Source organism: Eumetopias jubatus, unplaced genomic scaffold (assembly GCF_037043125.1).
Source record: "Eumetopias jubatus isolate StellerSeaLion01/CBP00866 unplaced genomic scaffold, mEumJub1_p1.0 scaffold_2, whole genome shotgun sequence".
NCBI classification, from domain to species: Eukaryota; Metazoa; Chordata; class Mammalia; order Carnivora; family Otariidae; genus Eumetopias; species Eumetopias jubatus.
Genome location: NW_028274808.1, coordinates 195,638,979 through 195,651,398, shown reverse-complemented (window position 1 = coordinate 195,651,398; position 12,420 = coordinate 195,638,979). Strand labels below are relative to the sequence as shown.

Sequence of the window (12,420 nt, the reverse complement as noted above, 5' to 3'; positions counted from 1 at the left end):
GACCGGTCAAGTTATATATTGAGGGGTAAGGCCATAGGTATTACAACCCAGACCAGTTGCAGAGACCTCTTTGCTCCAGTCCTACTCAAAACTTGCCTTCGGAGCCCAGTGGAAAAGGTTTCCAAGTGTGACATGTGTTGTCTCTACAATCCAAAGAGGCCCACCAGTTTTGGAGTTATACCTCCTGGTAGGAGATGCAACACTGTCCTTGGATTTGCAAGCTGGGAGTTCTGTCCCTGTGTGCTGTAGATGTTCCAAAGCAGCACTCATGTGGCAGGCCCCTGAACCCCTGTAAGTTTACCTCTTTCACTCTGGTACATAGGTGCTTTTCAGAATATTTGCTACTTTCTGACTCCTAAGTCCATTAGTATAATGCTAATGGTAAAGTAGACCAGCAAGATCTTTGAAAAGTCAATATAATGAAGAGTCCTGCAGCCTATACTGCAAAGATGAGGGAAGTTAACATATACCTAAGATGAGGCTGTAAATGCATTCTGCTGACCTTACCGTGAAAAACAAATGACATTCACTTTCACTGAGGTTTAAAGAATGTATTCTCTAGACCAGCCACTACATACTAAATGCCAGAAGTGGTGTTTTTAACAGTCAAGATACCATATCCTGCATAACCGCTATGGTAGGTTAAATATACAGTAGCTTACTGTCCTGCCATGGGATTTCAAATGTTAAACTGACAGCCTTTCAAAGACTTCAAGTCAAATGCAGGGAGACTTCTCTTCCATACCTAAGAGCCAGGTGAATATAGCAAGCCGGTGAACGATCTGATATTGGCTAGTCAGCTTTAACCAGTGGTCAAAGTGAGTTTTTCTGTGCTGAGAAACCTTCCTGGTCCACACACCGAAGTGGAACAGTTGTCCCTTGGGGAATATTCCAGAACCATTGCAATTTTCTACAAGACATGAGCCCTTGGAGTATCTGTTGTAATTCTCTTGAGATAGGACTTTCTACAGAAGATTCCAGTCATTGCAACGCTACTCTTATCAAAGCTACAATAATCAAAATAGTGTGGTATCAATATAGTGACAAATATACAGGGCAAGGGTAAAATAGACATCTCAAATCCACAGATAGTAAAAAGATTTTCAACAAGGGTGACAAGAACATTCAATGGGGGAAAGGGCATAACTTTCAACAAGTAGTGGTGGGAAAACTGCACATCCACATGCAAAAGACTAAGGCTGGACCCCTAACCCATGCCATATACAAGTATTAACTCAAAATGGATCAAAAACCTAAACCCAGGAGCCAAAACCATAACTCTTAGAAGAAAGCATAGGGGAAACCTTCATGACATTGGATTTATCCCTTTGGAAAGGAGAATGTCTATCCTATGCCTATCCCACCGTTGTATTGGAAGCACGTACATTCTTTAGAGTTAGGCCTCAGGATGAATCACACTTCTGGCCTCACCCAGACTTAATTTTAGATATTGAGAGACTTTGGAGTTGATGCTGGAATAGGTCAAAATCTTGGGGGCTGTTGAAATGGGATAAATGCATTTTAGATCTTGTATATGAGGACATGAATACTGGGGGGCCAGAGGGTGGAATGTTATGTACCGAACTGTGTGTCTCCTCCCCCTTCCCCCAAATTCATAGGCCAAAGCCTCAACCCCCAATGTGACTGCATGTAGAGACAAGGTCCTTAAGGAGGTAAATAAGATGAAATAAAGTCTTAAATGTGGGGCTCCAATCTAAGTGTCCTCCTGAGAAAAAGAAGAGACACCAAGAATGTTTGCTCACAAGAAAAGGGCCATATTGAGGATGCAGCAAGAAGACGACTACAAACCAAGGGAAGGAGGCTTCAAGAGAAACCAAACCTGCTGACAACTTGATTTTGGAATTCCTACCTCCAGAACTGCAAGAAACTTCTCTTAAGTCACCCAATCTATGGCTTCCTGCTAAAGGCCAACTCAGAAGTCCAACACAGGATATAACACAAATTGGTGATTGCCAGGGACCAGGTTAGATAAAGGAGGGAAATTACTTAGTGAATAGTTCGACTTTGGGGAGATAGAAATGTTTTGGAACTAGAGGTCATGGCTACACAACATAGAAATGCACTAAACACCACTGAACTGCCCACTTCAAGATGGTTTGTGTTTTGTTTTGTGGAAAAATATACATAATGCAATATCTATGTTTTAATCATTTTTAATGTGTAATTCAGTAGCATTAAGTACATTCACATTGCTGTGGAATCATCACCACTATCCATTTCCAGCAATTTTTCATTTCAAACAAACTGAACCCACTAAAGTTCCCCTTCTCCATCCCCCACTGCCCCTGTCAACCACTATTCTACTTAGTCTTTTACAGACACATTCTTTATCTAGAAATCTAGGTTTAACTTTAGAAGAACTGTGGTTCCAGCCCAAGACTCTGGATGAAAAGGGAGAATATGACCTGGTTACATAGCCTTAACCATTGGCCCAGGTATGGGAAATCCTAGCAAAGGGAGGCGGGCGAGGTCCTAGAAGCAACCCCAAGGAAGGTCAGCAATAGTTGCTTGACTCCTGTGGCATTGCCTGCCTCCTAAATCTGCCACATCCATCCACCTTAAGAGAAAACTACCTTCACAGAAATGGATCCTCTACCAGTTTGCACACATTTACACTTAGAGTGACTTACAAGCTGTCAAGCCAGTTGGGGCAGGGGGAGATAGTGTGTGGGCAGAAAAACCTAGGCCCTAGGTTCACTGAACCTTTCACTGTGAATCAAGGTATTTCCCAAGCCAAGAAACACTGCTTGACTCCAGTCTTTACTTCTTGTTTGAATTAGTCTTTTTGACCACAAGATAATAATGAAACCAGTGACTATAGTCCTACTCACACATTTGTCCCTAGAACTGACTGCAACAGATAGAATAGGTATTGATCACAGAGATCTACCTGGAGCAAGTCTATGTGGGAGATTTAAGATACAGGAAGCATGTTTTTGGATCAGGACACCAGCCTTCTCCCTTCATTGAGACCTGGCATGCTAGTGAGGTTACTTGAAGAGTGATCAGTTTTCCATGAAGAGGTACTTTGAGGTGGACTTGATTCCTGGCTGGCATGAATGGCTCCAGACCATGGAATACTTTTCTTCACTTCCCTCTGGTTAGTTTCCTATAGTAGCAATCCTTCACAAGAATCCACAGAATCCTGTTTCTGTGTGAAAATGTGGAAAGGTGGATGGTGTCCAAATGGTCCATGAGTCCCACATGGTGACACTGTCTTCATAAGCTGCTGTTCCTCCATTTGCCTGAGCTCTAATGTTGCCTGACAATTGGATGAATACCAATAGAAAGACTAATATAGAGAAAAAGGAGAGGAGCAAGGATTTTTTAAATGGAAATTTTGGAGATTGATTCCTGTCTAGGGAAAGATCCAGAACTCTGCCTGTTTCATGTTTAACCCTGAAGCATGGGTCCTGGGTAGGTGAGGCTCCATGGGAATAGGGATTTGCACTTGGGGCAGCTGGTCCTCCAATTCCTGTACTCAGACCTGCTGTTACCTGTGGGTCCAACATGTCCAGGAGTTTTGGACCAAGCCCAGGGCCAGGGTGAAGTAGGTGTGGCTGGATGAGGAGTCACAAGCCTGGGTGCTGACAGGTCTGGAGTTATGGGCCCTGGGCTTTAAAGTCCACTCATGGTGTTGAAGCTTAGCAGGCTCTTCACCAAGCCAGAAAGGCAGGGGAGGGGAGACATGCCAGGCTTATGGTTTGCTGGCAATGGGGCAGGCTCTGTGTGAGTAGGTGTATCATTGGATAAATGTCCCATGACCAAAATGAATGTTGGCAACTTCATGATTAAAATTGTTCTGATGAAGTTTGAGTATTAAGCATGGCCTAGTGAGAGCTTTTTTTCGGGGGGCTCATAGAATGGTTAATGGGGAGCTGACCCGAGGGACCCGCTCGAACCGATTTAGGCTGCGTCCCGCGGCCTTAGAGTCGCCGCAGCCATGGCCAGCCAGTCGCAGGGCATTCAGCAGCTGCTGCAGGCCGAGAAGTGGGCCGCCGAGAAAGTGTCGGAGGCCCGCAAGCGAAAGAACCGGAGGCTGAAGCAGGCCAAAGAAGAAGCTCAGGCTGAAATTGAACAATACCGTCTGCAAAGAGAGAAGGAGTTCAAGGCCAAGGAAGCTGCGGCTCTGGGATCCCATGGCAGCTGCAGCACCGAAGTGGAGAAGGAGACCCAGGAGAAGATGACCATCCTCCAGGCCTACTTCCAGCAGAACAGGGATGAAGTCCTGGATAACCTGCTGGCCTTTGTCTGTGACATCCGGCCAGAAATCCATGAAAACTACCGCATAAATGGATAGGGGAGGAAGGAGCAGCTCTGCATGCAGATTGGCATGTTAGATGCCTTCATGGAATACGAAGCTTCAGCAAAGCTTGAGTAGTTACATCCTTGTGAAAAGGCATTAAATTATTTCTGTGTATCACGTAGTAGGTCCCTTCACTTCTTGGAGAATAGCAAATCTAGCTTCTTTGTACAAACGTAGAGCGTATCCAAAGATTTTCTCCTTTTACCTCATGTTTCTTAGAAATTTAATGTGTATACGTTGTCTGTTTTCCTATGCCTTTTAGTTCAAGCAACATATGTATCAATACTTTTTCTTTCTTAGATGTAGGAAAAAAAAAAACTGTTTAAAGAAAGAAAGGGATTAAATGTTTTTTTTCCCTAAAGCTTTCTTGAAGGTCAGGGGCTTTCTCTATGAAAAAGTAGTAAAGAGTTACTGTAACTTGTGTGAAGCAGCAGCTGGCCTTAAGTCCTCTCGGCTAAGGGTGGAACAGCGAATACTAGTATATATTGTTCGGGCTGCTCTTAGTTTCTCTTACCCAAAATTATTAGATGATAGAATTCAAGAACTTCTTGTATACATGTTCTTACTTGGTGTACTGGTAATCATTTGAAAGTAAAGACTTTGTCATGCAAAAAAAAAAAAAAAAAGGTTAATGGGGAGTCACAAACATTTTTCTACATATTCTTTTATTTGTAGGGAACTGAAGATTAGAGGCTGTCACTTTTCAGGTGTCTCTGGCTGCAGCTTAAGGGAATTCTCCTGTGCCTTCCTCAGGGAGAAGGCCTATACCCATTTTTTTTTTTTTTTTTTACTCAAATTTAGGAAGTTATTTACCCAATAGAATGAGAATCTAGATAAGGGGTCTATATTAGTAAATGCACGGCTGTGTGAAACTTGCTTGAGGGATTGTGGTAATAAAGCATGATGTCTGTCATTGTTATAGCCACTTCTGGTCTGTTACTGAGGCCCAGGGGATACTTCTGAGCCTGTGTAGTACTTGCAGGAAACATAGTACACTTCAGGCTTCTTCAATTTATTCATGTCCTGTCCTTTGATAAGATGTTGTTCAAATTCCTCCATAAAAGTAAAGAATTGGGACCATAACACCTCACCACATTTGAGGTCCTTCAGAGATGAAGATTCTCACATTTTGGTTTCTGGTCATTGAGCTGGATCTAGAACGTGGCCTGAGCTACAGAACAACTGATGTACTGATAGCAGTGGACCCAGAGATGACACTCAATCACCAGATAGCTGGGTACCAAAATCTGATATAAAGGATATATTGTCCGAAGGCAAGGCCTGATATGTAGATGGTTCACCACATATTGGAGCCTGGCCTGCCCAAGTTGGCCTTAGTGGGGAAGGTTGAACAAATTCTCACTGCCCACAAAGACCTACTAGTATCCATAATGATAGGTGTAGGTATTCAGAACTACAGAACACGGAGCAAGGTAGCTCCTCATGGAAAACAGAGGAACACACCCTTTAGTAGGAAATCATATCAGCCCATAAATCTGGATCATCCTGGAGCAGTAAGTGATCAATGCTACATAATTTTTTGCCCTGATGTTGCACAAGCACTCTGAACTTGGCTCTTGAAGTACATACTTGATGTGTCATCCCTGTGCTTGGTGAACAGGCATATTTTCTTTTCCCCCCTGGGACAACTTAGTAGCATTTGATCAAGATATTGTTGCATTGTTTTTATTGTCCTTCCTCAGTCTTAGAGGTTCCTTGGTTACCCTTGGAAGGTACAGCAATTTAGTGAATGGATAGGATCAAGCGATTTAGTAGGCGGATTCTGTTGTAGTTCCTGTTTTGTCTTGAACTACTTGGTCAGGAGTGTTGCTCCTCGAAAGGCTGAGTAGGTTTCTTAGGGCCTCCCCAGACTTGCTTTATGGCTTTTGTCTATGCCATCTATCTCATGAGGACAGCTGTTCTCCTGATACTGATCTATTTATCTTTTTATGTTGAATCAAGAAATGAAGTCACATGAACAAGGAGTCAGTGTTTGGGAACCTTGGCTCACCTCACCCTTGGCCTCTTGATTTTCTAGAGGGAAGTCATCCAGTTAGGTTGAAGTTCTGCCTCTAGTCTTTATACTTTTCTCCATGGCCAGGAACATGGCTGTTGGCATCTGTGAGATCATGTTCTTTAAGCTTCAGAACAGTTAGAAGTATCTATGAAACTTATTAGGTAGGGAACCTCTTAGCCATTTTCTGTGTACATGGGCTCCTTTGTCTCAAGGGTCTGGCAACTTCTGTCCATAGAGACTGGTGAAGTTCCAGTAGAGGCCTCTCCATTGTTGAATGCAGCATTTCCAAGACTCAATTGACTGTAGGCTGCAGAGGTTCCCCCCACTGTTGAAATCAGGACCCAGTGTTTTTTGAAGTGTCTCTGTACAAAGCCATAGAATTGTCTTAATTTTCAATTGCCATTAAGGCTGAAATCTATTTCATGGGTGCCTTGGTCTACTGAAGCTTAGTTTTAGTCTGTGAGACACCATGAGACCAGTCCCTACTGGTCTCCTTATTTGTAGAAGGAATGTAGAAGGTGAACACAAAGCTTAGCCAAGAAAGAGTGCCTGGGCAGGAACACAGAGACTCAAGTCCTGGGGTCTGAGTCCTGTACCCAACATGTCCAGTCTGGCTTCCAGTATAAAGAGTGATGGGCAGATTGGTCTCCAGTCATAGCTTTCAAGATGTCACAGTGCAGCAACCATGTCAGTGTCTCCGCTGGCAACACTGAACTGTCCGTTACTTTCAATGTCTCTATGAAAGTCTTTGAGGCAACAGTGCCTGGCAGAGAAGCAGGGTCTTTGGGAAAAGTTTGAGGTGAATAGGTGGAAGATGGTTCATCTCTGCCCTGGGAAATAAGCTTCACCAACAAAGGTAGGGCTTTTTTCTTTTTGTTCAGTACAAAGAATCCTGGATCTTGAAGGTTTTGCTTGTCCTGTATGGCATCCAAAGGCTTCATATTATTTGGACTTTGTCTCAAAGCAGTGTCTGACCTCATTAGTATAGACGTCTTTGGCTGGATGATCCTTCATCATGGGGGGCTGTCCCGTGCATCATAGGATGTTTAGCGTTTGTCTATTCCTATTAGATGCTAATAGCATCCCCACAATTGTGACAAATGTCCCCAGATGATGTAGCCCTATTTGCCTGGGGAACAAAATGTGCCCTGGTTGAGAACCATCGAACTAGGTCCTTCAAGAAACACCTGAGTGCCTCTTGTAGTTTCCCTGTGGGGCCTTTGAGGATGGAGTACTGGATGCTTGAATATTTTTCTTATGAGCTCTTTGGGAAAGAATATTTTGGGAAGCGATGGGATTGTTCTCCGCCCCCCACCCCCACCCCAGCCAAACTCTCTCCCTCCTTATACAGATTCCCACAGTTTAGCTCTGATAGCCTGGCACTTGCTTCATTCTCCCCTCTTACTTTCAGGAGTCCTTTTCACCACTAATTCTGGCCATCAAACTTGGAGCTAAACATCCTGTGTTCATTGTACACAACTTATAACTGGCTTCTTACTACTCAGGGATCTGAATCTGACCAAGTGTTCATGTTAGACATGCTCTGGCTCATATTTAGTTCATCTGAGTGGGTGCTGAGGGAGAACTGGTGTGCCCTGTTGCCTGCAGTGACCTCCATCTCTACAGATGACCTAAAGAGGCTGTACCTCGACCTTGTCCTCCTGGAGCCAAAATCAACTTCAGGAGTTGAGGTAGGATTTAAGGCTTCACTAAAAAACCAAATAACGGGAGACTTATTTCAAGGAGTTGATCTATGAGATTGGGGGGGCTGGTGTGCCAAGCCTGAAACCTATAGGGTACCCCATTAGGAAATGCAGTCTGAAAGTCTCAGGCAGGAACTGATGGTACAGTCTATAAGTGGCATTTCTTCATCAGGGAAACCGCTGCTTGGTTCTTAAGGCTTTTCAACTGATTAAACTAGGCCCACTCACACTATCTAGGATAGTCTCCTTTAAGTCCAACTTATTATGGACTTCAACTGCTACCTACAAAATACCTTCACTGAAACACCTAGATTAATATTTGGTGGAAGAACAGGACTGTAGCCTAGCAAGTTGACAAAACTACCCATCACATATTCTTAGTAAGATTATTTCTGAAGAAATGGAGTCCAGTGCTAGATATCAGAAAAAAACTTTTCTATAGTAGGACATTTCTATATACTAGTCTCTTGAAATTCTCAGGTAGCTTTATCACCAGGATGTTCTTCTCCCAAAGCATAAATCAGAAATCCCAGTAGATATCCACACTCAGAGCTGATGTAGCAGTACCTAGTATGTCCTCTCGTGCTGCATATACCAGTGTGAGCTGCAGCAAACGGTTCTAGGCCTGCATGGGTTCATGACAACTTCTTTGGATTATTTCCTGTGCTGCTACAGCCCATGTCAGTTCTATGGCCTCCATGGATCTGGAGAGGTGGATGGTACAGTGAAATTTAAGAGGCAAATATTTGGCCTCTGTTTGTTTTACTGGATGTCTTCATATTACTTGGTAACTAACAAAGTCCACTTTTGGATCACCGATGGTGTGAGGTCTAAGTCACAAAACAGGTAACTGCAGATAACTCAGAGCAATTGGGAGTAATTCAAGTGAGGGGAGGGAGGATGCTTCCCTTGGAAGGGGATCATGTTTCTTTTATGTAGGGAATGTCTCTTTATTGTCCACTTCATATTTGGCCTTCAAATACTAGCACTTGGCAGGATTGCTGGTGAAAGGGACTGATGATGTTGGGATAGCTGTTCACTGGCAATTCTTGCCCTCAATACATAGTGCTATCTGGATTGAACAAGAAACTTGATTATTTTAAGGCAGGGTCAGTTGGCCTTCACTTGGGCCTCAAGGTAGCAGAACAAACCACATAGGCGAGGGTCCAATCAGCCGTCCGTCTTCTAGACAAGTGGCCTCAGACTTGTTCCTCATTGTTCATAAAATACAGCCTTTCTGTGCTCAGTGTCATGGAACATTCTCAAGCCTCCCTGAGGTGGCTTATAGGGTATATACATCCATCCTGTGCTCTGGCCAGAAGGAGTAGGCTGCTACAACTGATGGGAGAGGTAGACAAAGTGATGGGACTGCCTGTGTGTAGATGCCAGCTTGGAGGGGGGGGCGGGTCATGGATCTTCAAAGCCTATTGGCCTATTTGATCAGGGTGCATCTTCTTGCAAGGATAATGCTCAGAACTGTACTATGAATGAGGATCTGGCCAGGGTGTGGGAATCTTCTGAGAAGGTGTGGTTCCCTTTGCGGTGCCTTCCTTAGTCCCAGTCAAAGACTTGAACATTTTCATATGCTAGGCTCTAGTCTAAGTGATTGGGGCATATAGAAAAATTAAGGCTGCTGCTTGTTTCCCGTAAGAAGGATGACCTTCACGTTTGCCACCAGCATGGTCTTAGGCTGCATTCTCAGGTTCTCCTGTATTGACTGAGCTCTCTTCCTCCCCATAATACCTGCTGTTTTGTGAATGCAGTCACCTGCTTTCCAGTGGCCCCAACTGAACACTGTCAACTTCCTTGCAAGTCTGTTTCTTGAATGTCCATGATCAAGCTTGTTTCCAGGAGCTTCCTTAAAATCAGGCAAAATGCTTGACTTGGTTTGGTCCTGAAGTGGGTGAGAGCAGACCAAGAGGTTTTCAGTCGATATCTTAATTTTCCTCTTGGAATGCAGATTTTGTGGAAGACACAAGACAATGACAGGCCCTAGTCTTCATTCCTCTCTAGACTTCATTTGGAACATGCAGTATTTTCATGGCCATGTGTGGTATCAGGTCACCTGCCCAGTTCAGGTTTGCCATCAGCATGGCCTTAGGCTGCATTCTGAGGTTCCCCTGTACTGGTTTAGCTCTTCCTCCTTATGACATTTGCTGCTTTGTGAATGTGGTTTTTCTGCTTTCCAGGTCACCTGCCATTTGCTACTAGATCTGGTATATATCTGGATGTTACCACGTTGGCTGCTTCCCTCCAGCATGGCAAATTCCTCTTGATAGAGCTGGGTCCCCCCCATGCCTTCAGCTCCATCAGTGTTAAATGTGGCAGAAATGCAAGAACTGATGTTGTAGTGGAACTGATAGGAAAGCTGAGAAGGTGGCCGGGGTGGGGGGCACCCACCAAGGACTGGAGGGCATCATAAATGTTAGATACCATGGTAGGCTAACCTTGAATTCTAGGTGTTCCAGAGCCCTGAAGTTCATCATAAAGTACAGGACTTGACTTGAGGCTGTTACTGAGCACTAATCACCTGGGAGATGCACAATGGTTGTATCTGGTGTCTGCTGCAACATAGCTCCATGGCCTTTATCAGTGGCAGCTGGTGGATGGGTGGGAATAAGACAAATAGAGCTCCTGGAGGTGGCCCAGTTAGCTCAGCTGGCTGTAAAACATTTTTGATATTGGACACTTACAGCCAGAGTTTGTGTTCATTTGCCCCAAATAATGGTCTTGTAATTTCAATGACTGTTGACCAGCAAAACTCCAGCAAGGGCACTTTCTGCTGTAGAATGCAGCCTGCCTACAGAATCTGCAGGACAACAGCAACGTGGAGGATGTGGAGGTATTACCCATGATTAAGGGGTCAGGACCCCATGCTCTCCTTGAAGTTACTCTGCATACATGAAGGTGAAGAATTCATTTGCCAATTGCCATTGAGACTAAGGCATATTTCTTGGGTATCCTGATCTTACTGCAGCTTCATCTAAATTCACATCCATGAGGCTTTTGTCCATGTTGCTTTGCTAAGTGGAAGAATACAGAATGAACATAAATCTTAGCATGGAAGAGGGACCTGGGCAGGACCACAGAGCTTGCTATTCTGGGGTCTGAGTCTTGCACCCAAAACGGCAGACTTGGCCTCCAGAAGAATGACGGGTAGGCTGGTTTCCTTGTCCTAGCTTTCCAGATGTTGTCAAACAGCCTCTGTATTGTGATGTACCCAGAAGGAAATGGGGGGAAAAGCCGACTTACCTTCATTGTCTACATATACACTCTTGCAGGCAACAGTGCATTGCAGATGGGTCTCTGGGGAAAGCTCAAAGAGCTCAGTTGAATATGCCTTATCTATTTTCTTGGGCAATAAGCTCCAACAATTTGGGTTGGGCTTGTTTGTGTGCTACTTCAGATCATGACTATTTCAAAGTCTAAAGGTCTTACCTGTGCTCTTGAACAGATACCAAAGGCTGCAGACTCTTCAGATTTTCCCGCAAAAGGACCAGCTTATTCAGTGCTTCTCAACCTCAGGACTATTGACATTTTAGGCTGGATGATTCTTTGCTGGCATGGGGTGGGGGGGATGGTTTATGTGTAGCTGCACTGCACAATAGGATTTTTAGCAGCACCCCAACCTGTTCTTGAAGTCTTTAACACCCTTCCACAAATCACAATGAAACCTCTCCCTCCATTGCAATATGATCACCCCTCAGTTGAAGATCACTGACCGGGTCTTTCCTAGGAACCCTAGGGGGTGTCCTGCAGTTCTTGGAATGGTGGAATATTGGCTGATGGATGAACTGAAGTTTCAATTGCTTACAGAAAGTGGGAGAATTTGAATGGCCTTGGTCAGAGGCCAACCCAGGAGGTAGAGAGCCTGTACTCTTGGAGTTCCCTAAACTTAGCTAATCAGCCTTCTGATAAGTCTCTACCATTCTCTCACTTTTGGAAACTTTTTCTATCTTATGTTTTATTCTGCAACATGTAGCTCAAAGTCCTCATGTCCTCATGTTGTATAGGCTGGTATCAGCTTCTTTGTACTTAAGTACTTTGTACTTAAGTATCTGAATCTATCCTTGTGTGGGATGCTGTGTGATCATTTAGCTTGTCTGGGCAGATGTTGAGAGAAACAAGTCCTGTTGATGCCACTGTGACATGTATCCTTGGAGGTAGCATGAGTGATGGTCCCTGACCACCTGTTGCTGCTGATACCTATCCTCAGGAAATTGGAGACTTCAATTCTCCTTGGTTGGAGCCTAGAAAAAGCAGTTGTACAAAACACATTTTTCCTAGCTTCCATCACTGGCCACAGTTTCTGCATCCTCCAGGTATTGTCCATTGACAAATGTTTTTCTTATGGCATAAGTTATAAATCATGA

At 44.1% G+C, this 12,420-nt stretch overlaps 1 pseudogene; it reads left to right on the top strand.

Moving 5' to 3' along the window:
* Positions 1-3,903: 3,903 nt before the first annotated feature.
* On the top strand, positions 3,904-4,694 carry LOC114197355 (V-type proton ATPase subunit G 1 pseudogene; annotated as a pseudogene).
* The last annotated feature ends 7,726 nt before the right edge of the window (positions 4,695-12,420 follow it).